Consider the following 23,520-nt stretch of genomic DNA (forward strand, 5'->3'; position numbering starts at 1 on the left):
CAGAGAGATTTCTGAGGGTGGTTTTTTAAAAAAAGAGTGCGCATAAGCGCATAGTGTGCCTACCATTCCTGTCCTAATGTTTTCTTTTATTCATATCCTTTACATGTATTTATAACTATGTTTTCATTTGTATCTGTCATAAAATACATGCTTGACAAAATAAATAAATAATAATAAATAAAATAATAACTACAGGCCCATTCTTTGTAAGAAAGGGGAGGCTGAATCCAGCTCTCTTCATCTGTATGAAAATACTAGAAACAAATATTCCATCTCTGAGGAAATGGCTACTTTGCCTGGGGGTGGGGTAACTTTTTATGTTGTTAGCTGTGCTTTCAAATTATGAAAGCAATGGGATTATACATACTATAGTTAACTGAAGAATGTGCTATGATGTCCTAATTAGTATCATTAGGTTCTTTAGGAATAAGGTGAGCGATGACAAACTTTTACCATCTGGTGTCTTTCCCCAGTGGTAAATGTGTGAGTGAGCGCTAAATTCATCGGTCCTGTAAAGATTTAGCAAGTGCTTTTTAGGAGTCTGTTGGATGTTAAAGACTACTTCAGCTTTAATTGCAACAATACAAGAGCAACCAACAGATTTAAACTTAATGTTAACCGCTTTAATTTAGATTGCAGAAAATATGACTTCTGTAACAGAATCATCAGTGCTTGGAATACTTTACCTGACTCTGTGGTCTCTTCCCATAATCCTAAAAGCTTTAACCAAAAACTTTCTAATATTGACCTCACCCCATTCCTAAGAGGATCATAAGGGGCGTGCATAAGCGCACAAACATGCCTACCGTTCCTGTCCTATTGTTTTTCTTTTCTTTTCTTCTTCCTATATATATATTGATGCTTATACCTCCTAATATTTACTCATATATATGTTTATATACTATATAATCCTTTTTATATGATGTTGTGACAAAATAAATAAATAAATAAATAAATAAATAAATATTCTGACACTCTTAATAATAATAATAATATTTTAATTTGTATACCGCCCTTCTCCCGACGGACTCAGGGCGGTAAACAGGCAGATAAAATACAAATACACACAATAATTAAAAACATCCCTTAAAAAAACTAATTTAAATGCCCAAATGTTAAAATAACATACTCCCCCATAAAATCACAAAACTTTAAAAACCCATCAAATAAAGATAAAAATCAGGCTAGTCCAGCCATACGAAATAAATAAGTTTTAAGTTCGCGGCGAAAGGTCCTAAGGTCAGGTAATTGTCGAAGTCCGAGGGGAAGTTCGTTCCACAGGGTCGGAGCCCCCACAGAGAAGGCCCTCCCCCTGGGGGCCGCCAGTCGACACTGTTTGGCTGACGGCACCCTGAGGAGTCCCTCTCTGTGGGAACGTACCGGACGATGGGAGATAGAGGCCGGCAGTAGACGGTCCCGTAGATAGCCCGGTCCTAAGCCATGGAGCGCTTTAAAGGTGGTAACCAATACCTTGAAGCGCACCCGGAAAACAACAGGTAGCCAGTGCAGTCTGCGCAGGATAGGTGTTATGTGGGAGCTCCGAACCGCTCCCTCAATAACCCGCGCAGCCGCGTTCTGAACTAGCTGAAGTCTCCGGGTGCTCTTCAAGGGGAGCCCCATGTAGAGAGCATTGCAGTAGTCCAGGTGAGAGGACTTGAGTACTACGGTGTTGTAAATTGAATTAAGGAATTGATCTTCAGTTGGAAATACAAAGGCAAAGCTCAACGCCTGAAGGCTACCTTGGAAGCATTACCAAAATATGGTGATATTTGTCATTGTCTTCCCCTGGGGCTGTGTGTGTGTATGTGTATATGTGTGTGTGTGTGTATGTGTGTGTGTGTTCCAATGTTCCATTCTAGCACTGGTCCTGGAATTCTCAGGATCTGTTTTTTTGATTAGACAATGACAGTTAGGTGCTACCGCTTGTTGAAGAGGTAATTGAATATAAATGCATTAATATATAATTTACAGCTATATTTGAGGAATTCATAAATATTCTTTAAATGATAATGCGTTTGTCACTAGACTTATGAAAGCTTCCTTTACCAAAGTTCTACTGTTTTTTTAGAGCACAAGCAACCATAATACAGTATATGCTTTCTTGTGTATTTGTTATTCGCTGAGAATCATTTTTCCCCTGAAGGGGGAAATGATTGCTGAGAACATAGTCACAATAAAAAAGTCTTTATATCCTGACACTGCCAGTTTCCTGATTTTTTTTTTGAAGCTATATTTAAAAAGCATATGTATACAACAAACCAATTAGTTGTATCGTTGGCCTGTTGTACTTAATGAAAAATTCCTTTAAAGCCTTATTTTGCTTTCTGTCTATTCTCACTTTCTTATTTGTAGGTTAAGGCCTACAAATTTGTAGGTTAAGGCCAAACGGTGCAGTCAGCAATCAAGTAATCTGTCTTTATCATCTCCCTAAATAAATTCCCTGGCAAAACATCAGAAGCTTGCACATTCCCATAGACTGGAAGCACTGCTTCTTTCTAACCAAATAAAAAGAGCTTTTAACAGTAATTAACCTTTAATTCCAACTATATCTAAAACATGTCGAAGGGCCCTCTACCATCCATTTCTTTCTCTGTTAAAACTGTTAAAACAGTTCAGACCTTTGAGCATTTTCAAACAAGGTGATAAGAGCCTTTTGTAGGAGGCTCTAACTATCTGGTGAAGAATGGGCCAAAGCTCCACTCAAGACTATATGTAGGCAGCTTTGGGCCTAATGTTAGTAATACTGAGATCTGAAATAGCTATATTTCCTTTCTATGGCCTGGGTGTATAAATTTAGTTCAAAGGCCATCTATCAACTTAAGTTCAGCTTAAAAGTAAGACCCCCTAGGTCCTTTTCTTTCAAATCAAAGATGTTAATCAGGAATAATAGCAAAGTCCATATCTTAGGCAAATATATTCGCAGATAGTGGAAAAAATAATAACATTTTGTCATCACCTTGTTCCTCTAGTTCTCTTCCCTCAAAATTACAATCAAGGGTTTCTCATGAACTAGTGTGATTGCTAGACAGTTGGCTGGAAACATCTAGGATCAGGTTTTAAGAAAATGGGTTCATAGGTCAAATTGTTTGCACAAAAACAAGAACTTTTAAGATTTATTAAAATGCCCCATTTTTTCTTTTTCTTTTTTCTTTTTTGCTTTTCTAAACTGGTACCAGATTCCTGAACACATAATTTTATTTTTCCAGTCACATATGGACTATTAAAGTTCAGTTACTGAATTAGCTCATTGCTTGCTCAGTGTAGCATGAAAACAAATGTCTTCTTGTCAGTGTGGAAAAGCAAGTCCCTCTGCAGTCTGCAAGAGAAAACATTTTAACGCTGGAATAATTCTGTAATATTCTGCCAGACTTTAGCATATAGAATCTGCCTCACTAACAGCTAGGGTAATTAACCATTCATTGCAAAATTTATTTGTTGAACCGTGCAGTCCTGTTAAGTGAATTTACTGTAAGAATAGTTAGTTACCCTCCTAATAGAAAGCATAAATATCTCTAACATATTTTAATTTCAGGAGAAAGTTGTCGTGAGGTTCACATCAAGAGAGAAATCCTTTTACTTGCAAAAAAAATATATGAATAAAATCCTTAGCTATTCAGCACAGGATCTCATTAAGAATTAGGGCCCTAAAACAAAGGAGGGTGTTGATGTCATAATTAGCAAGCAGAAGAGAGAATCAAGAATGCTATTCAATAGGAGAATGAATATTCAATAACTGAAGCTTCAGTTCTGTAAAACCTTAAAAGATTCATGCCGCAAAAAATGGTAGAGGCAATGCTTTTGCAGTTTTGTTTCCTAGGTTTAGTCAGGTTATTAAACTCAAGAAGTCTTAGTTTCTGTGACAGATCAGCTAGTGCACCTTACTAGCATGATTCAGACAGATCTGAAAGAAAGAAACAGTCCTAAAGGGCTATGTGATGCCAATTTAGCATAACTGTCTATGAGAAAACATATTTCCAGAAACTGAAATAGAAACTTAATGTTTAATAGTTTCATTATGTCTGATTAAAAGTAACTTAGCAAAGCATAGATTTTTCTAACATGGTCGTGTGTGTGTGTGTGTGCCCCCCCCCCAGATTTCCACTTCTAGAGGAAAATATTTGGGGTCTCTGGAAAAGAAGAAGCAAAATACACTCATAGTTTATGAGTGTATAGTTTATCCTGTGCTAATGCTGATCTCTCCCTAGTGACCAGTGTGACATCTAGAGGTATTTTTCTTTTTCCATTTCTTCCGTTGCTTAACACAGATTTTGTAACATTAAATGAAAGACTTTTATTTCTCATTTAATAGCCTTTTTTGCATGGTGAACAGGTGCCAGGTTTATTTCAATGAAGGAAAGGGGGACCCTGCATTCCAGGCTGATAAAGCAAGAGTTAAATCCTGTTCTTTGAATCACAAGAGGCTCCCTTTCCTCCCTCTACTCCAGCTTTCTTCTATCCTTTCAAGCAAGTAGGATATTGAAATGTACAAGCCATCAAGTCTTTGAAGTGCCGTAAATAAGATTGTGACAAAAGTTGTTGTACCTCTGGTTCCTAAGCCATAAAAAAATAAGACCTGAAAGGAGAAAGGAGAGGCTGCTTCAGAAGGACCACTACTTTACAGACATGACTCTGTGGGTTTTGTATTTTGAGCTCAACAGTTAGATGTCTGAAGTGAAACGTGTTGGACTTCAGTTTTTTTTTAAAAAAAACTTGTACTTAAACTTGAATGCATACATGTGAAAGAGTAATGCCAGCAATAGGAATGCCCTTGAAAGTATAAAAGAGGCTTGTTCCCTATAGTCCATAATCCTATTTGTCTCTGAGCCTGATTCTTGTTGCATTATGGAAGTGGAAATGCAGCCCCTCCAAATAGTTCCTTACCACCTTGTCCTAATTCTGTCTCCTAGTTTGAACTTGTTCACACTGTCATTTGCTTTAGGCTCCATTCCCCTAGTAATGGATCCAAGCTACCTTACTGATATCATTATGAGATTCATTTGCTGGCTGCTGCCAAAATCACATCAGTTTTAATTTTTCCATTGTTCATATTGAAAGAGTCACCGGGACAGTTTTCTAAATAATAAAGCTGTGATGTTTTACCAGTCTATCTAATAATTAAAAAAAAGTCCCTACCTTTAAATGGGAGATTTACTTTGGCATATTGAGTTGAAAAGTGTACCAAAATGTACACAAATAGTTACTGATTCTAAGAACTGAGCAGACCTCAGCTTTGCCTATAGCAGTATCTAGAAACCACAACTCTGTGAAAGAATTTCAATGTGATGTTTGGCTGGTTAAAGGAAATCAGTGTTGTTGAAGCAAGTTTGTGGTTAGACGTCTCTACAGTGAGAGGATCCAAGCATCATGTTAAATTTTTTTCCATCCTCTTCAAACACATGAAAATTTATTTTTTCTCTGCAGCTTGAAGCAGCAGCACCTGTATAACATTGGTTGTGAAGGCAGCTCCATGCCTCTTCCTGCACTTAGCAAACGTCCTGCCAACTTGACAAACATTTTCCTTTTCAAATTAAAAAAAGCCATCTGAAAGTATACTACTCCAGCTGAATATTAGAAAATATAACGGCTGGTTAGCTCTGTTGTATTTATGCATTAGAAAGGTTTATATGCATAATAAACTATACAGGTGCTTACTTTTTTCTATATTTGCATAACTATAGGTATGACTTATGTTCATTCTCTGTTTTTGGCAGTCACTAGAAACCTAGAGGCATGATTCTGTACCTGACATCTTTCCCATGAAATGCACTATGTTTAACAACTTCAGATATATTTTAGCAGCAACTATAAGTGTGCCTTCAGTCAGCATTCCACACTGTGCTAATGTGGTTGGGATAATAGAGCAATTTCCAAGTTGATCATCCATGTTTTCCTGAAATCAAAGCACAGTCTATCACTCAGAATGGTGATTTTCTTTTATTAAAAATTAGGAACTGCTTTGCTGAACTTACATAGGAGTTTTTGAGAGCTCAGTTGTTTCATCTTGCTTCATGAATCCTTCCTTTCTCTTCTTGTTCTTTGTTTCCTTCATGTTTCTTTCCCATTTCCATTTTTATCCCTGTCCTCAACAATTCATGAGAGATGTAGTAGGGAGGCCCAAGACATGGCAATTACAAAAGAGTAATATATGTACGTATTACTGGAAGGAGTGTTGGAAGATCCCCACGCTCAGTTACAATGATAAGAGTGTTCCTGATTGCAATCAAGCATCAAACATAACAAAGCAAGACACTGTGAGCACATCTCTGCTTTCTTTATAATCCATACTGTAGGATGATGATTTTTAAAAATCAGGGCCAACCGGGTGAACATTCTAGAAAAATATAATCAGTAAACAATATAGAAAAACTGCCACATCCTTCATCATGGAGCATCTGATTCATACCTAGATTTTTATGACTGCACAGCAGGCTATTTGAAATATTCTAGTGTCCAAAACTATGGGCAGGATCCGATGCAATCTTTCAGTGATACATGGCCTATACCGTCCTTTAAGGAAGTGCCTGAATGGTTGTAGCAAAATTCTGCCACCCACTAGTCATCCTTTGCGCAGAATTTGTCTAACCAGTTTTCATGTAAAAGACAATGTCTTCATTGTCCAATTTGTATTAAGCACAGTTGTCATAACAGTTTCTCTTACTTCAGGCATCCCCAAGGAAGCAAGCTTTCAATTAGCTTCATTACTCAGAAGAGCCAGTGTCACGTCTCTTCTACAGGTAGTGGAAGAGGTAGGCCCCTCTAATCCACAGTACCTCCTCTATTACCTTTTTGCTACCCTCCTCCATATTGATGTTGCACAGAGAAATACTGTTTCTGTAGATCATCTCTGTTGATATTCAATACATTGACTCCATCCTAGTGAGTGACTTTCACGATTAAAGCCATCTGGATATGTTTAAGATCTCAGTCCCTCTTTGGATACAGCGCAGCAGCAATATTAATCTGGACCACAGGACTTTCCTTTGCCTCACCATTGCAGTGATGTCAAAATTTCCAAATCACTCTCTTTATCTGGAATATACTCAGTCCTTCCACCCTGTTGACTGGAATCCTCGCAACACAGTCAACGTTGCAAGGTCCAACAATCCTATTATGTAGAAGAGTGACAAAATGCAGTGCTCTTACATTGTTACCAATCCAGAAAATGCCAGCTGTCATTGCTGTCTACTCTGAAATACTGCATCTCAAATGACCAGATCGATAACCAGCCTAAAGGACTGTTAATTTTGGTTGGGGAAGCCATACTGCCTCTAATTGATTGCTCACAAAATTAAATAGGACAAATGTTTTAATGATAGACTGATTAGATAAAATAAAGAGGGAAGCAAAATTGCCTCTTTTTCATCCCACAGTACCTTTAGCTTAAAAGTAGAATTGTTTTGTGAGAAATTAATTTTCAATGGCCTATTAACTTTTTAGTATCCTGACTGCCAAAGCAATCCCCCCCACAACTTGAGGGTGTTATGCAGTGGAATCAGCTAATGGGAGAGAGCAATTAATCATTTTACTATCTACACATTTTCATCAGTTAATGCCTCCTTTTTCTGTTCACAATGTGCATTTTCTCAAAATCAAATCCAAGTTTAGACATAAGGCTGACTGGAGTGCAAACTGGGGAAAAGGGAGGGTGAAATTAGCAGACATGGGAGTAATTCCAAGTCTCCTTCCTGCTAATACTCTCCTAGAAATCTCTCCTCCCTACACATTTGTGTCACTTTGATAAAACGTGTGGGTCTATGGTATTCATTTATTGACCATGATATTAAGTTTCTGCCTCATTTTGATGATAAGCAGCACAAAAGAGAAGGCTGGGAAGAGATGGCTTGTGTTGAAGCACTAAAAATGGTGTTTATGGCAGCAGTGTTAATAATAAAATTGCTCAGTATGACATGTAAATCCCTACTTGGCTTGGTACCTGCTGGAGTATTTGTAAGACCTCTTCCTTGAACCAGTTATGCCCTGCTCATCACAAATGTCCTAGAAGAACTTGGTTGTGGATTCACCACTATTGTAAGGAGAGATGGGTGAGGCACTCTATTGAGGCATCTACCGTTCCATCCAGAAATTTAATCAGCACTCCACGTAATTGGCTTCCTATAAGTTATTTTTTTTATTTATTTACATTTATATCCCGCCCTTCTCCGAAGACTGGGCCCTCATTTTACCTACCTTATAAAGGATGGAAGGCTGAGTCAACCTTGGGCCTGGTGGGACTAGAACCTGCAGTAATTGCAGGCAGCTGTGTTTTAATAACAGGCTATCTTACAGCCTGAGCCACCATGGCCCTTTATTAAAACAGAATTACGTTGGAGGTCATTCAGTGTATGAATTGATGTCATAGGTTGTTGATTAATTGTGTGTTTTATGGTAATTGTTTATTTCCTTTATATTTATACCTTATCTGTACTTCCATTTTTATGAATGTATGTAAACAGCAAAGCATCTCTCTTGATTGTAGTATGGATAACTAATGAATAAAGGATATAAACATAAAAATGTTTGTAAAACAACCATAAAATATAGGTAAGCCAATAAAAGTAAAGGTGAAAAAACAAGGAAGCATGCAGTTTAAACACATCAACAAAAAGAAAACAGAGTTAAAATCTATCTTGAGAAATAGTGTAGCTTAAAGGCCAAATGCCTGCCTCAATAAGAACATTTTTGCCTGCCAGGAGAAATTCAACAGAGAAAGTACAAGCTTTGCAAAAGAGTTCCAGAGCATGAAAGCAGCCAGAAAGAAAACTCTCTGACTTCTGTCCAGTAATCATACTCGTCGTTGTAAGAGGCTAGGCTAGCATCCTCTCTGGTGGTCTTCTGCTGACTAGTTAGGACTTTCCTATTTTTTCTTTCTTAGACATTGTAATTTTTTTTTGAACATGCTATCTAAACTGTTTGATTATATATTCGTAATTTTTGTATTATGTTTAATATTGTATGTATTTTTCTGCTGCTAATTTCCCTAAATATACACATGCATCAGAAGTAAATTATAGGGAAATGTTTATTGATCAACTATTTATTTAATTAATCATTACAAATCAATAAAAAGTAGAAAAGTACTAAATTGCTTTAAAGGATGATCAGTTCCCTGGGAGATCAACTGTCCCGTCAGAAGTTCATTGTGAGCAATCAAATTAAAGCTTGAATCCCCATCCTCATTATAGCACGCATTCAGAAGAAAAAATGGTGATTGTCTTTCTCTTTAAGAGATTACCTGAAAAAGGGGGCAGGGAGTCTACCAAACACTGCCTTGAAGATGCCTACTAGTAAACTGTGTGATGGGAACAATAATGCCCAGCCTGGTTGCTAAGACATGGTATGATTAGGTCATGTGGGGGGGGGGGGAGTACAATTTATGAACTGCAATTATGGTCATAAGTTGTGACATTAAGTAGATGATCATGTGACTGTGATCTCAATTTTACGCTCTTTTTTGCAGCGGTTGTTAAGTGAACACTATGGTGGTTAAGTGAACCGATTATTTCCAAACTAAACTGCTTTCAGCAAAAACCTAAATCATGGTCATGTGACCACACGTTTCTGCAAATGGCTATAAATGCACTAAGCCAGGGGTCTCCATCCTTGGCAACTTTAAGACTTGTGGACTTCAACTCCTAGAGTTCCTCAGCCAGCAAAGCTGGTTGAGGAATTCTGGGAGTTGAAGTCCAGAAATCTTAATGTTGCTAAGGTTGGAGACCCCTGCACTAAGCAACATTTGTAAGTTCACTACTACTTGTACTTTCTGCCCAATTAAAGAATATATTAGTGTGACCATGAGGAATATGTTCAATACTGGAAGGTTGTGTGATAGGGAAACTTGGCAAGTCAATAGAATCACTGCGCACCCCTGCAGCCATATTCTCCTAACCTGGAGGTCTTGCTTGCTAATTAGAGAGATCAGGAAGACAATACAGGGTAAGATGTACATGATGGTATCATTCAACCTAACCATGGTTCGACATTGCTCTGGCAGCTGGTCTGGACGAGATAGCATTCTAAACAAACAGGATATTGAAGGTCTGAAGGTGCTTTGAGTCTAGAAGCCAGGAGATGGCAGGAGGGAGAGAATAAAAATCCTGTCCAGAAGGATTCACAAGGGCTACAGAATTAAAGCACTGCAAAGAAAACTGCAGTTTGTTCCAATTTCAAATAAATCAAAGGGGGTGGGGTGGGGAAAACCTGTTGTACAGTTACACAGCCTAGAGTTTGTCTTGAAGTTGTGTAAAGCTGTCCTGGGAGGTGTCCTTCCCATTTCTTTGCCCATTGTTTTTAGAACTATTGCTTCCTGTTTCCTTATTCCAGTCTCTTTTTAATTTTTCAAATGATAACATGTATGTCTTTGTTTTTTAAAATTAAACCAATGTGAGATGGGTGCCAGCCAAAAAAGCCCACACACAACAGGCTTTACTGTAAATTTGCAGGAATTTAATTTTATATTTGTACTGAGACTAAAGAAAAGAGTTGCAAATAGCTCCTCTTGTTTTGTTGGCCTCAATTGGCACATAGAGTTCAGAATGCTTACCCAGACGCTCCTTGAATTAACACAACCATTCTTACAGTGACAGAGTCAGAAAAACCCAAAGAAATATCTTCATTGGTCTCCATTAGCCTGCCCCAAATCACCCACAAAAGCCGCAAAATGCATTTTTCTCTTTCTTTAATTTATTTTTGCAATTAACAAAAGGAATACTTTTATTTATTTATTTTTATTTATTTATTTTGTCACACAGTATATATAAGCATAAGCATGAAATAACTAAACAATATATAAGCATATATATAAGCATGAGTATGTAATAACTATATTAATTGGATATAACGAAAGGAAACAATAGGACAGGAATGATAGGCACGCTTGTGCTCATATGCATGCCCCTTACAGACCTCTTAGTAATGGGGTGAGGTCAATAGTAGACAGTTTTTGGTTGAAGCTTTGGGGATTTTGGGAAGAGACCACAGAGTCAGGTAGTGTATTCCAAGTATTAACAACTCTGTTACTGAAGTCATATTTTCTGCAATCAAGATTGGAGCGGTTAATATTAAGCTTCAATCTATTGTGTACTCGTGTATTGTTGCAATTGAAGCTGAAGTAGTCTTCAACAGGAAGGACATTGTAATAGATGATTCTATGAGTTAAACTCAGGTCATGTCGAAGGCGGCGTAGTTCTAAATTTTCTAAACCCAGGATTTCAAGTCTGGTGGCATAAGGTATTTTGTTTTATTCAGAGGAGTGGAGAACTCTTCTTGTAAAATATTTCTGGACATGTTCAATTGTATTGATGTCAGAAATGTGGTATGGGTTCCAGACAGGTGAGCTGTATTCAAGAATAGGTCTAGCAAATGTTTTGTATGCTCTGGTTAGTAGTGTAGTGTTTTTGGAAAAGAAGCTACCCAAAATTAGGTTTACAACTCTTAAAGCCTTTTTTGCGATGTAATTGCAGTAGGCTTTGGCACTCAGATCGTTTGATATGAAAACTCCAAGGTCTTTAACAGGGTGGGGGTCATCTCTAAGGTAATGTCCATCAAGCTTGTACTTAGTGTTTAGGTTCTTTTTTCCAATATGTAAGACTGAGCATTTGCTGGTTGAGATTTGGAGTTGCCAAGTTTTAGATCATTCAGATACAAAGTCAAGGTCTTTTTGAAGGGTAGCTGTATTGTTGGTGATGTTAAATAGTTTGATATTGTCAGCAAAGAGAACACAATTACTTTTAATATGGTCACAGAGATCATTAATGTATAATATGAAGAGGGTTGGTCCAAGAATGCTGCCTTGGAGAACGCCACTTTTGACAGGAACAGGATTTGATAGAGCATTGCCAATTTTGACCACTTGTTGTCTGTTTGACAGGAAAGCTGTTATCCAATTGTGGAGGGGTCCGGAGATGCCATAGGATTTTAGTTTTAGGAGAAGTTTATCATGTACTAGTGAGTCAAAAGCTTTACAGAAGTCTATGTAGATTGCATCTATTGCTTTGCCTTGATCAAGATTTGTAGTCCATATGTTTTTACAGTGGTGAAGTTGTAAATTACATGATAAATTTTTTCTGAAACCAAATTGTTTATTAGAGAGTAGGTTGTTTGTTTCTAGGTGGAAGGTAATGGATTGGTTGATGATAGATTCCAGTACTTTGCAGTGATGCAACATAGAGAGATTTGTCTGTAATTTTCAACTAGGCTGGGGTCTCCTTTTTTGAAGACTGGGATGATCGTGGCTAGGAACAAAGTTTGGGAAGGGAACTGGTTGTGAAAGCTTTATCAAAGATTATGCTTAGGGGTTCTGCTATATTAGTAGAAAGCTTTTTTAAGAAGTATGCACATAGTCCATCAGGTCCAATAGATAGGGATGGTTTCAGTTTCTGAAGAGCATTTTTTCAACATTATCTTCTATGAAATCTATTTATGTTAGGTCTTTGTACTCATTGTTGGTACGATAGGGGAATGTCAGGTATGAGCCATTACTGTTAACAAAAACTGAGCCAAAGAATGTGTTAAAGATATTTGCTTTAGCTGTTTCATCATTATATTCTTTGCCATTAGATTCTTTTAGTGGTGGGATGGATCTCGAGTCTTTAAGTTTGTTGTTTACAAAATTATAAAAAGCACAATTGGAATTGGTGCGCAGAAGGTCTCCTTCTTACTTGGTGTGGTAATTGGTGATTCACTTTTTATTTGGTTGCATATATTTCTGTAGCGGTTTTTGAAATTTGCTACATAGCCCTTTTTGTTTCTTCTTCAGAGAGTTTTTTTTTTTTTTTTGGATTGGAGCTTTTTTACTGATATGGGTAAATTGTTTTTTCTGATTTTGGTGGTGATTTGTGGTATGTACAGTTTAATGACTTGATTTCAAGTAGAAAAACTCTGTAGTGGTCTTCAGTAGTGATACAGGTTGAGAATATATTTTACCAGTCAAGAGATGACAAGTTGATGTTTACAAGGTTGTAGTTGGCTTTTTTGAAATTGTAGTTTAGAATACCATTATTATGACGATTTTTGTAAGGGCGTATATTGAGACAAAAGTCTATCATGTTGTGGTCGCTGTTGGAAAAGGGTTCTTGAGTTTTTGTTGTTGCAGAAGATGAGGTCAAGGTTGTTGAGTCTTGTATTGTTAGTTACTATTTGTTCAAGACCTAGGTTTGTAACAGCGTTGTATAGGGTAGTATGGATGGGTTCAGTTGTACATTCATTTGTTATCCAGTTAATAAAAGGTAGATTAAGGTCACCCAGGAAGATGAGAGGATATGGGCAAGAGGTAGCCCATGTTAGTAGTGTGGTTAACATGTTCACATGAGCGATGTCATAGTCAGGGGCTCTGTAGCATAGTAAGAATCGAAGTGTGATGTTAAGGGACAGGTCGCATACAATAGTTTCAGGAAGAACAAGTTTATGTGCAACTTGAATATTTTTTAGATTCAGTGACTTTTTGTAAAAGATAGCCACTCCACCTCCTCTGCGAGTTTCACGATCTGACCGAAAAACATGATACTCTTTGTCTGAAATAATGGAGTCAGGGAAGGATGAGTTCAGCCATGTTTCACAAACAAATATAATATCAAATGTACCATTGTTTAACAAGAGGATAAATTCAGGCAATTTGTTACAATGCTTCTTGCATTTATCAATTTGCATTTAAGATCTGCAGTGTTTGGTGTAGAAGAAGTAAGGGGCGTGTGTACCTAGTTTTGGATGATAGTTGGTTGGAGGTTATGAAAGACGGGTTGTTGGAGGTTGGTTGGTTGGTTGAGCAATGGTTGGTTGAACAATGGATGGTTGAACATTGGATGGTTGGAGGTTTTGTACGGGTGGTTGGAGGTTGGTTGGTTGAACGACGGTTGGTTGAACGATGGTTGGTTGAACAGTGGATGGTTGGAGGTTCTGTATGACGGGTGGTTGGAGGTTGGTTGGTTGAACGTTGGTTGGTTGAGGATTCTGTACGACGGATGTGAAGTGGGGTTGGATGTTGGCCAATTGACTGTAGGTTTTTCTTTTTATGCAGTCAGCACGGTAGTCAATGTAAAGGTTGGTTTCACCTTCGTCTTGCCATCGTTTGAGTTCTGTGCGAAGTTCACAGGAGTGAATTCGTTGCAGAAATGATAGGTCAGGTCTTGCTCTAAGTTTGTTGAGGCTGGGGTTGGTTCTGTCAATTGTGTTTATAGTATGAATGAACTTTCATTTGCTGATCTCATTTATGCAGATGACTCTACAGAATTTAGACGCCACTGAGCTATCACTGTTTTTGAATTAAGGTCCATCTCTGGAGACCTCAGTTATTTCACTAGGGTGGAAGGTGGATGAATTGTAATTTAAAATGAATAGGGCTCCTATGAGAGGCGGGAAATCTTTCATCCCATGTGATGGGTTAAAAGAGGATTTTTCAAGATGGAGTTCCATGAAAGGCTAAGAGGAGGAAAAAAGTTCATTTTTTTTTCACTTACAGTTCTACCTCTTGATCATGGGTTCTGGGATGGACGGATGTTTCTGTGTGCCTATGAAAACTAACCAGTTCTGCAGCCTGTAGACACAGGACAGAGGAACCTACCACCCTGAAGGTTGCTATAATTGCAACTCTGAGGTCAAAGCAACCATCTTGTGGTAGATGGGATCTCTTTAAAAGGAACATAATGATCTGTGTGTATGAGCCACAGCTGGGAAATAAGTTCTTCAGAGTTCAGATTACTGTTTTGCAGAATGTTGAATCTGAGTCAGTAACTGAAAACAACAAATATCCATTCATAATAAAAGAGTTATGAATCACTGCAATGAAGTCATTTTCAGTAAGTATTGAGGAAGGGAGTGAATCCGTTTTGCCCCTGTGCACATCAGACAAACATGCATTCCCACTTGACAGACATCTCAACTCACAAGTAAGCCATCTTTTGCATCTTGTATGTGTTATGCTATCATACGTAATAGCACAAAAAGGGACAAGGGGTTTACCATGAACTACCACAGTTTTCAGAAAGAATTCAGTATTTGTCCGTGAAGTACCCTGAATAAAGCTTCTTGATTGCTTGTTAGCCTTTGTGGCAGTATCTCAGCTGAGACATTTAGCTGGAAGTGGACTCCAGATTGCCTCATCTCCCACTCCAGTAACCAGATACTTTCATTTTACATAGTAAATTTAACAGATTTTCCTTCTGCAGTTGGTATTTATTAACCAGATTGTGTGTGTGTGAACACACACACACACACACACACACACACACTCCATCCATGGGAATGTCTCTAGTTGAACTAGACTTGAAAAAATATCTAGGGAGGAGAGAGCAGTTAAGTGGAATGGAGCTGCAGTTACTATTATTGCTTCCTGCCCTTTAAGAGGAAAAATGGAAGAAAGATCACAACAGCTTTTCTATTAAATGAAAAGATTAACATGCCACAGATGCTTTGCCAGGGTGTGATGACATTTGCAGGAGATGGGTGGCTATGAAGTAGGACTAATGAAAAGCAGGCCTGGAACCACGTGCTCTGTGGGCCCCCAAATTATCTCTCTTCTCTCCCCTATGCAGCCTGCCATCTGTATTTACTGTGATCCCACCAGAAACAAAACAGGGCCGAGATGAGATCTTTTGACAATTCTGCCTTCCTAAAGTGCTTGGAAGTGATCCATTCTTTGACTTTGCAGCTTTTGTTTCCTCCTTATGTGAAAGAAGTACCAGCACAGTCTGGTTTTAAATTTCATGGTGCCTTATTTGGTGCCAGTAGCTCTAAATTAGCTCTGAGCATTCACCCTGGGAGCTGGGGATAATATTATACATATATTAACTAGATAGGGAATGTGTGTTTTGAATTTGATTCCAACTTTGTGATGTTCTTCTCCCACAATAAATGTTCATTTTGTTTCAAACTCTGGGACTCAGATTGTTCCCCCCCTCCCCCGGAGTGAAAATTATATTCTCAGAGGACAATACTAAAAACAAAATACATAATAGTTATTTCTCCTCTTAGCATTCCTGAGGAGTGTAAGATGTGCAACAGGCCATAAAGATGGAGGTGTGTATTTATAAAGGCCATTTGGAACAGCTTAGTTTATCTGGCCAGTTCAGGTAACAACATCTAGTTGATCTTGGCTGATTAAAACATAAACAAAAACATCCCACCACAACTAAGGTTAGCACTTGGATGGGAAATTACCAGGAAACCCAGGGCTTTAGATTAGAATGAAAAACAGGGAAAACATTCTGGAAGAAACCAGTAGCAACCCATTTTCATATTATTGCTCAAAAAAAATTCACGAGTGTCCATGTAATCATCAGTAGTCATGGTATATTCAAGGAGCCTACATTTACATCCAATAATGCCCCACAGCATATCTTAAAACCTAGAATGGTTGGATTCAAATAATGTGCTGAGCCCAAAATCAAACAAGTCATAAATTATGGCTTAGTACAATGTGCAACAAGGTTAATCTGGGCCCTGGTTTAATAGCAGGAGACTTCTACTGTATGACTCTTGAATTATGAAATTTACACCATTTGGAAAATGACAATTGTAACACTACTTCCCCACTCCCTCGCAGATGCCCATGCTTCCTTTGAAAGTGAAAGAAAATATTTGAATTACCTCACAGGAAAACAAAGTAAAATGAAAAAGGAAACACGAATGGAAGGGGAAGGTCAATATTTTGGAATGTAGTTTTGAAGAAAAATTGATTGGGGAGTTGTAAGGGTGGGTAATGAATTCAAGTACAAATTTTTACAGATAATTTCTTGAATAGGTTACTTATCCTCTGCCTCTCTTACTGCATTTTAAGAAATCAGGATAGAAAAACATTTTGGCTTCATGGAACTCATCATCCTATCTCTGCGTTCTATTCACTTTTGAGGGAAAAGAAAAGTTCTTTTATTCCAGTAGCTTACAAGGGCAGAAATAGTGTCCTGCCTTTTTTTTTGTTATCCCTACTTATATTATGCCAGAAAAAGTGGCTTCTTGTATTTGGATTTTGTAAGAATTAGTTGTGCACATATAAAAAAAAAAATGTGCTATGGAAAGACGTTATTAATCCAAAAAGGAAGATGACCTGGAATTTAAATGGTCTTTTTAAAAGGAAGTCGGAAATTGATCATTCATTCAAGCAAACAAACAATTAGTATACACTGTGCAGCTTTTCTATCTTCTCACTAGTTTAAAATTTGTTTTGAAGATGTCTCCATTCACAATAGACGTGTGTATTTGAGCATTGAAGACACATCCACTAAGGGACACCACCTGGACAAAATGATAATTAAATTAATAACTACTAATGTAATTGCCTGAGAAAGAAACTTTCAGAAATTAATCCCTCATGTGCTTATGCCAAGTATTTTCTATTACACAAACAACTTTCTCCTACAGGTATATTCAAATGTGCCTGCACTTTTCCTTCCAACCTTGTTCAGCAGAGAAGAACAAGAGGATGAAAATGAGGCAAGGGCACAGCAGTGTGTTTCACATATTCTTACTACTGGTTCGCCCCGCAGGCGCACGCTCTCTTCGCATGTGTGCGTGCCTTCCGTGCATGTGCTTTGTTAAGTGTTAAGAGTTGTATCATTAAGTGTTAAATTTATACCCTATGACTATCATTAAGTGTTGTAAGTGTTGTACGTTGATGAAGGTATATTTTCTTTTATGTACAGTGAGAGCATATGCAACAAGACAAATTCCTTGTGTGTCCAGTCATACTTGGCCAATAAAAAATTATATTCTTTGCTCACGTGCGTGCCTTCGGCACGTGTGCCCGGCCTTGAAAACATGGTTAAATAGGACGTCTTTACATCTGGGCAGGTGGGTGGGAGCAGGCCCGGGCCCACTCACAGTCACCACTACCAGTTCAGGCGAACTGGTCTGAACCAGCTGAGTGCCACCTCTGCAAGGGCATAAGGTCACTAGGTAAAGAAAGAAAAAGAAGCCTCACATTGAGCTTAACAGAGAAGTTAAATTCAGCAGCCAAGTAGCTCCTTCCAAGCAACAGCTAATCTTTCAAAGGTGTCTGCACTTTTCAGCAGCAGTTATATTGTTCTCTGCATTTATTATCCAATACTCACCCCTTTGTTTCCATCAGCTGCAAGGACTCCCACAAGTCACAGATAAGGGAAGGGGGGGTGCTTGGGTAGATGTGGCACAGGAAGCTTTAATAGTTTACAGGGATTCCATACCAGCCAGGCAACTATAGAAAAATAAAACTATAAATTACAAGATCTTGAAAAATGTACTTTACACATGGGCAAAAGTCCATCTATCATTTTGCACATCTGTAAAGGAACAAAAAGCCAAAAAACCACAGATGCATGGAAACCTTTATACAAATGCAGATGGCAAGACTTTTTGTTGCAAGCACAGAGAGCCAAAATGTAGGTAATAGAATCATAGAGAATAAGAGCTGTGTGTGGCAACCACTTAGATCAGGGGTCTCCAACCCTGGTCCCTTTAAGACTTGTGGACTTCAACTCCCAGAGTCCCTCAGCCAGCGAAGCTGGCTGAGGAACTCTGGGAGTTGAAGTCCACAGGTCTTAAAGGGACCAAGGTTGGAGACCCCTGACTTAGATTTTAGTTCCCAAACTAAAACATCTACCTATGGTACCTATTCCTTGAACGTATCACATTTACTCTGCATTCCTTGGTGCATTCATTTGTTGACTGGTTTGGTGGAAATTTGATACAATGTATAGATGTTTGGTCTGACATTTCCATAATAATTTTTAGATTATTATTGTTCTTTATTATATTTGCTTGCCACCCATCTCTCCACAAGCCAACTCTGGGCGGTTTACAATAGTTTGGCAGTTCGATTCTCACCCATTGACTCAGTCTTCCATCCTTTTGAGTTTGGTAAAATGAGGACCCAGATTGTTGGGGGCAATATGCTGACTCTGTCAATCGCTTAGAGGGGGCTGTAAAGCACTGTGAAGCGGTATATAAGTCTAAGTGCTATTGCTATTGCTATTGCTATTGCTATTATGAATGACTTGCCTAACCAGGAATCTAAAATGATTGAACATTTCCAAGACTGCTCATCATACTGGTCCTTAACCATATCCATATTGCGGCCCACATGTTTGCTTTTACATCATTCTTCTCAGGTCAGGATTCAATATTTTTCTTTCATTTCTGCCACCCACAACTTAATAGTCAGACTTCCATATTCAAGAATCCATCTCTCTTCCTGCTCCCTGGCCCAGAATTCAATCCTCTTTTTTCCTGCCCTCCCAATTTCATTTTTAGACTTCCCCATTCTAGAATCAAACTCTTTTTTTTTTCTTCCTGGCTTCAACATAAGAGCCAGTCCTCCTTTCCTGACCCCAGACCATGTTCCAGTTTCCATTGTTATTTTTACTGCTGCTGCTATTACTAGAACATAAGATGTAGTTCTGGAAAATTGCACTGGGGAATATGAACCTGTGTTTGTGTAACATGTGAACATGTGTATATGTGTGAATAAACCAGTGGTGAAATCCAATTTTTTTTACTACCGGTTCTGTGGGTGTGGCTAGGTGGGCATGGTGTGGTTTGGTGGGCATGGCAGGGGAAGAATACTGCAAAATCTCCATTCCCACCCCACTCTGGGGCCAGCCAGATGTGGTATTTGCTGGTTCTCCGAACTACTCAAAATTTCCACTACCGGTTCTTCAGAACCTGTCAGAACCTGCTGAATTTCACCCCTGGAATAAATGTGTTGGTTGTTGAGAAGATCCATGTTTAAGAAGTTATGTTTAAGAAGTTATGCTGGGGATCAGATGCACTTGAACATTTATCTAGGCTGTTCTAAGCTCTAAAAGAAAAAAATGAGATAGCAACCTAGAACTAAGGAGAAATTCGTGACAGTTAGAACAATTAATCAGTAGAACAGCTTGCCTTCAGAAGTTGTGAATGCTCCAACACTGGAGATTTTTAAGAAGAGACTGGACAACCATTTGTCTGAAATGGTATAGGGTTTGCTGCTTGAACAGGGGGGGTTGGACTAGAAGACCTCCAACTCTCTTATTCTGTTAAAATTTCTCCCTCCAAAAATATAGGATGTTCCCCATTTTTATAAAAGCATCTACTGTATTTAAAAATATAAATCTTACAGTATTGTCTGTCGAAGGAGGGGTAGATGATTAAATAAGCCATCTATAGATTTAGGATATATACCGGCAGTTAAAAGAAGAAAAGTTTAAAAACATGAATCATTTATGACTTCTGCCCAGGTGAATTCCCAAGTCCAATGTTAGCAGGAAAATGGATATGTTATCTCTAGCCCTTCTTAAAGTTTGATGCAAATACGTCCTCCCTACAATGAAGTGGAGGGTTGGCAAGCCATCAATTTTCATGAGTTATGTGTTCACATTCTTATCTTGAGTTCTCAAAGGAGAAACTATAGTGGCTATTTACTTATAGTGCTTTTTACAAATTAGCTTCAACTATTTATTTAATGAAAAGAGCTGTGCCCAGAGGAAAAAACTATAGAAGAAAATAATGTCATAAAAAATTATGTCTCCATGCTAACATAGATTTCACCAATCTGATGTTTTCTAACAAAATTACTGTTACAGTTGATGACTGTAAAATATAATTACTATGGTCTGAAATATTTGGAGGCCACTATATTACAAAGGTAAAAGGACGCGGTGGCTCAGGGGCTAGGACGTTGAGCTTGTTGATCGAAAGGTTGGCAGCTCAGCAGTTCGAATCCCTAGTGCTGCCGTGTAACGGGGTGAGCTCCCGTTACTTGTCCCAGCTTCTGCCAACCTAGCAGTTTTGAAAGCACGTAAAAATGCAAGTAGAAAAAATAGGGACCACCTTTGATGGGAAGGTAACAGCGTTCCGTGCGCCTTTGGCATTCAGTCATGCCGGCCACATGACCACGGAGACGTCTTCGGACAGCGCTGGCTCTTCGGCTTTGAAACGGAGATGAGCACCGCCCCCTAGAGTCAGCAACGACTAGCACATATGTGCGAGGGGAAACTTTACCTTTTTATATTACAAAAGGCTGTGCTAATATGTCAGTACACACATGAACAGGACTGAATTCATGTTGCACTCCACAAAGATAGATTTTTCTGAATTAATCATATCATATCAAAATTATTGAAAATTAAAATCAAAATCAAATTAATGATTTTACCTATTTAGGGTAATGAATTGTCTGAAAGAAAACAACCAAGCTCAGAGAGCATCAAGGACCCCTCACTTCAAAATGTATTATCTAGATAATAAAGTTAATAAAATGCTTGAGGAAGAATAAAGAGAAGGTATATATAATTCTAAAGATGTTGGACCTCACGTACAGAGCTGGTTAACTTAAATAGTTAGCACATCTGCTATAGTTCACTGATTTTTTTTCATAAGCTCCATCAGCTTTCAAAAGCTTCCAAAGCTTTTGCTATCTGCTATAGTTCACTGCTATATCATCTGCTATAGTTCACTGATTTTTTTTCAAAAGCTCCATCAGGGTTTGAGAACCAGTTTTCATTTTTTGGAAGAAAATGCAATATGGTGCACAGTCCTAGTGCTGGAAAGCAGTATCTCAACCCCAACACTGAGGTCACATGATGTATCGGGACTTTCCCCCCCTTCGCTAAAACGGGCATGGGCGTGGCCAGCGCGTGATGCACCCGGCCCGCGGGCCAGGAGTTTTACAGCCCTGGATCAGAAGAAAGAAAAATGCAACTCACTCAGTTGCATTTTATAGGAAGTCATAGCAATAGCACTTAGACTTATATATCACTTCACCATGCTTTACAGCTCTCTTTAAGCAGTTTACAGAGTCAGCATATTTCTCCCAACAATCTGGATCTTCATTTTACTGACCTCGGAAGGATGAAAGACTGAGTCAACCTTGAGCTGATGAGAATCAAACTGTTGCACTCTGCAGAATTAGTCTGCAATTCTGCTTTCTAAACACTGCGCCACCATGGCTCTACCATACTTATACAGTGCTTTTTTTACGGGCTACTTTTTTTTTTAATAACTCCAAGCAAGATAATTTTAAACAACTCCTACCATCTTCATCTTCATTTGTCCTGGAAAAGTTCCCTTCCATGCTTTTCTCTTTAGTTAAATACATGCATCATCCTGAAATAAGAAATTGGTTCACACTGTAAACAGCAATTGATAAACTGGAGTAATTGAAAACTAGAGCAACTAAATTTTGATCCTTTTATTTTCTATTTCGTAAGCATCCTCACCCTCTCCATTGCAGATTATGTACAAAGATTCATTTCCCATGTGTGTATTCATTGATCATGAATCAGAGCAGTTATTAATCTTGCAGCTTTGCTGCACTCCCCCCTCCCCCCAAAAAATAATAAAACCCTTTAATCTGCCTTATTTTCCCACGGATAATGAATGCAGTGAGACAAAGACAGGATCAGTGCCAACACAAGGCTGTCCTTTTTGCTACTTGTTATGGCAGGATCTTATACATAAACCAGAGTGGCTCTCCTTTTATAGTAATAGGAGGGAGGAGAGAAGGGAGAGGGAATTAAAGAGGTCAGAGGTCATGCTGTCTGATGGATGGCAGAATCTTTTTCTGGTTTATGGTCTCTGGTGACTTCTGGGCTCCTTGCATTTAATGACTGACCTAACAAGACATTTAAACTTTCCTTCCTTTGGAGACTAGGCCAAATTCAAAGTTTGACAAGAATTAAGAAAGAATGTATTGTGCCTTTGATCTAAAGGGACTATTTTTAATCTGTCAGCTGAGAGATAAAATGTCAGAGATGTGCCTCCATTTATTTTCCAGAAGCTCTTAACTAAACGTTTAAAACATCTCTTAAACCTTAATATCAGAGACTTCTTGTGTTAACAAAAAACGACCAATAGGAGAAACCAAAACTTTATGATTCCAAATTGATTAAAACTCACAGCCTATTTGTTGGGAATGACATGATGCATGTAGGGTTTGTTTGTTCTTGTGCTTTGAAGTTATGATATACTTAAAAGCCAAATTTTGTAGCCATTAAGGAAATGAAATGTCATTAAGGAACTGTAAACTATTGATAGTATTGCATATTCTTCTCTATTTCTATGAAAGGGCCCAGTCTTTTCTCTTGTGACCCTGAAACCAGATTTAGATGTTCACCATGTAAATTTGCTTTAAAGAGTTGATACAGTGAAAAATTTTGGTCACTGGAACTACATTTATTAAATGGAGATGTACTTCAAGAGTATCGGTTAATCTAAACCAAGGCTTACCAACTCCTTTCAAAAAGATGGTGCTGTGTGTTTTAATAATTTGATTTAAGAACAAACAAGTGGTATGTTGCTAAAACTGGTCTTGCCATTTACTCTCATAGGCAGTTCTGATCAGGGGTAGAATTCTATCGATTTGGACCGGTTCGAGCAAACTGGTAGCTCCCACATTGAGCTGGGAGAGAACCAGTTCGCCCCAACCATCAGATGGGCCCACCCACCCACCTGCGCTATTTTCCTACCTTTATCTTCTCACCTGATTCACACAGCAGAGCAGTTGCCATGCCTCAGCTGTGTTTCTCCTCCGAAGAAACACGGAAGTGAAGATTTCTTCAAAATGCACACACATGCAAA

The 23,520-nt window shown here is 38.3% G+C and overlaps 1 protein-coding gene and 1 long non-coding RNA gene across 2 annotated transcripts in view; one reads left to right on the forward strand and one right to left on the reverse strand.

Annotated features, from left to right (window-relative positions):
• RAD51B (RAD51 paralog B) overlaps positions 1-23,520 on the forward strand; it is a 397,526-nt gene that overhangs the window by 255,802 nt on the left and 118,204 nt on the right. The gene's annotated exons all lie outside the window — the stretch shown is intronic.
• On the reverse strand, positions 15,683-22,261 carry LOC131187519 (uncharacterized). The gene is made up of 3 exons (XR_009152568.1): positions 21,976-22,261; positions 18,039-18,160; positions 15,683-17,879 (listed from the first exon to the last, which is right to left on the reverse strand). It is a non-coding gene; the product is annotated as an uncharacterized LOC131187519 (long non-coding RNA).

Source organism: Ahaetulla prasina, chromosome 1 (genome assembly GCF_028640845.1).
Source record: "Ahaetulla prasina isolate Xishuangbanna chromosome 1, ASM2864084v1, whole genome shotgun sequence".
In the NCBI taxonomy this organism is placed as follows: domain Eukaryota; kingdom Metazoa; phylum Chordata; class Lepidosauria; order Squamata; family Colubridae; genus Ahaetulla; species Ahaetulla prasina.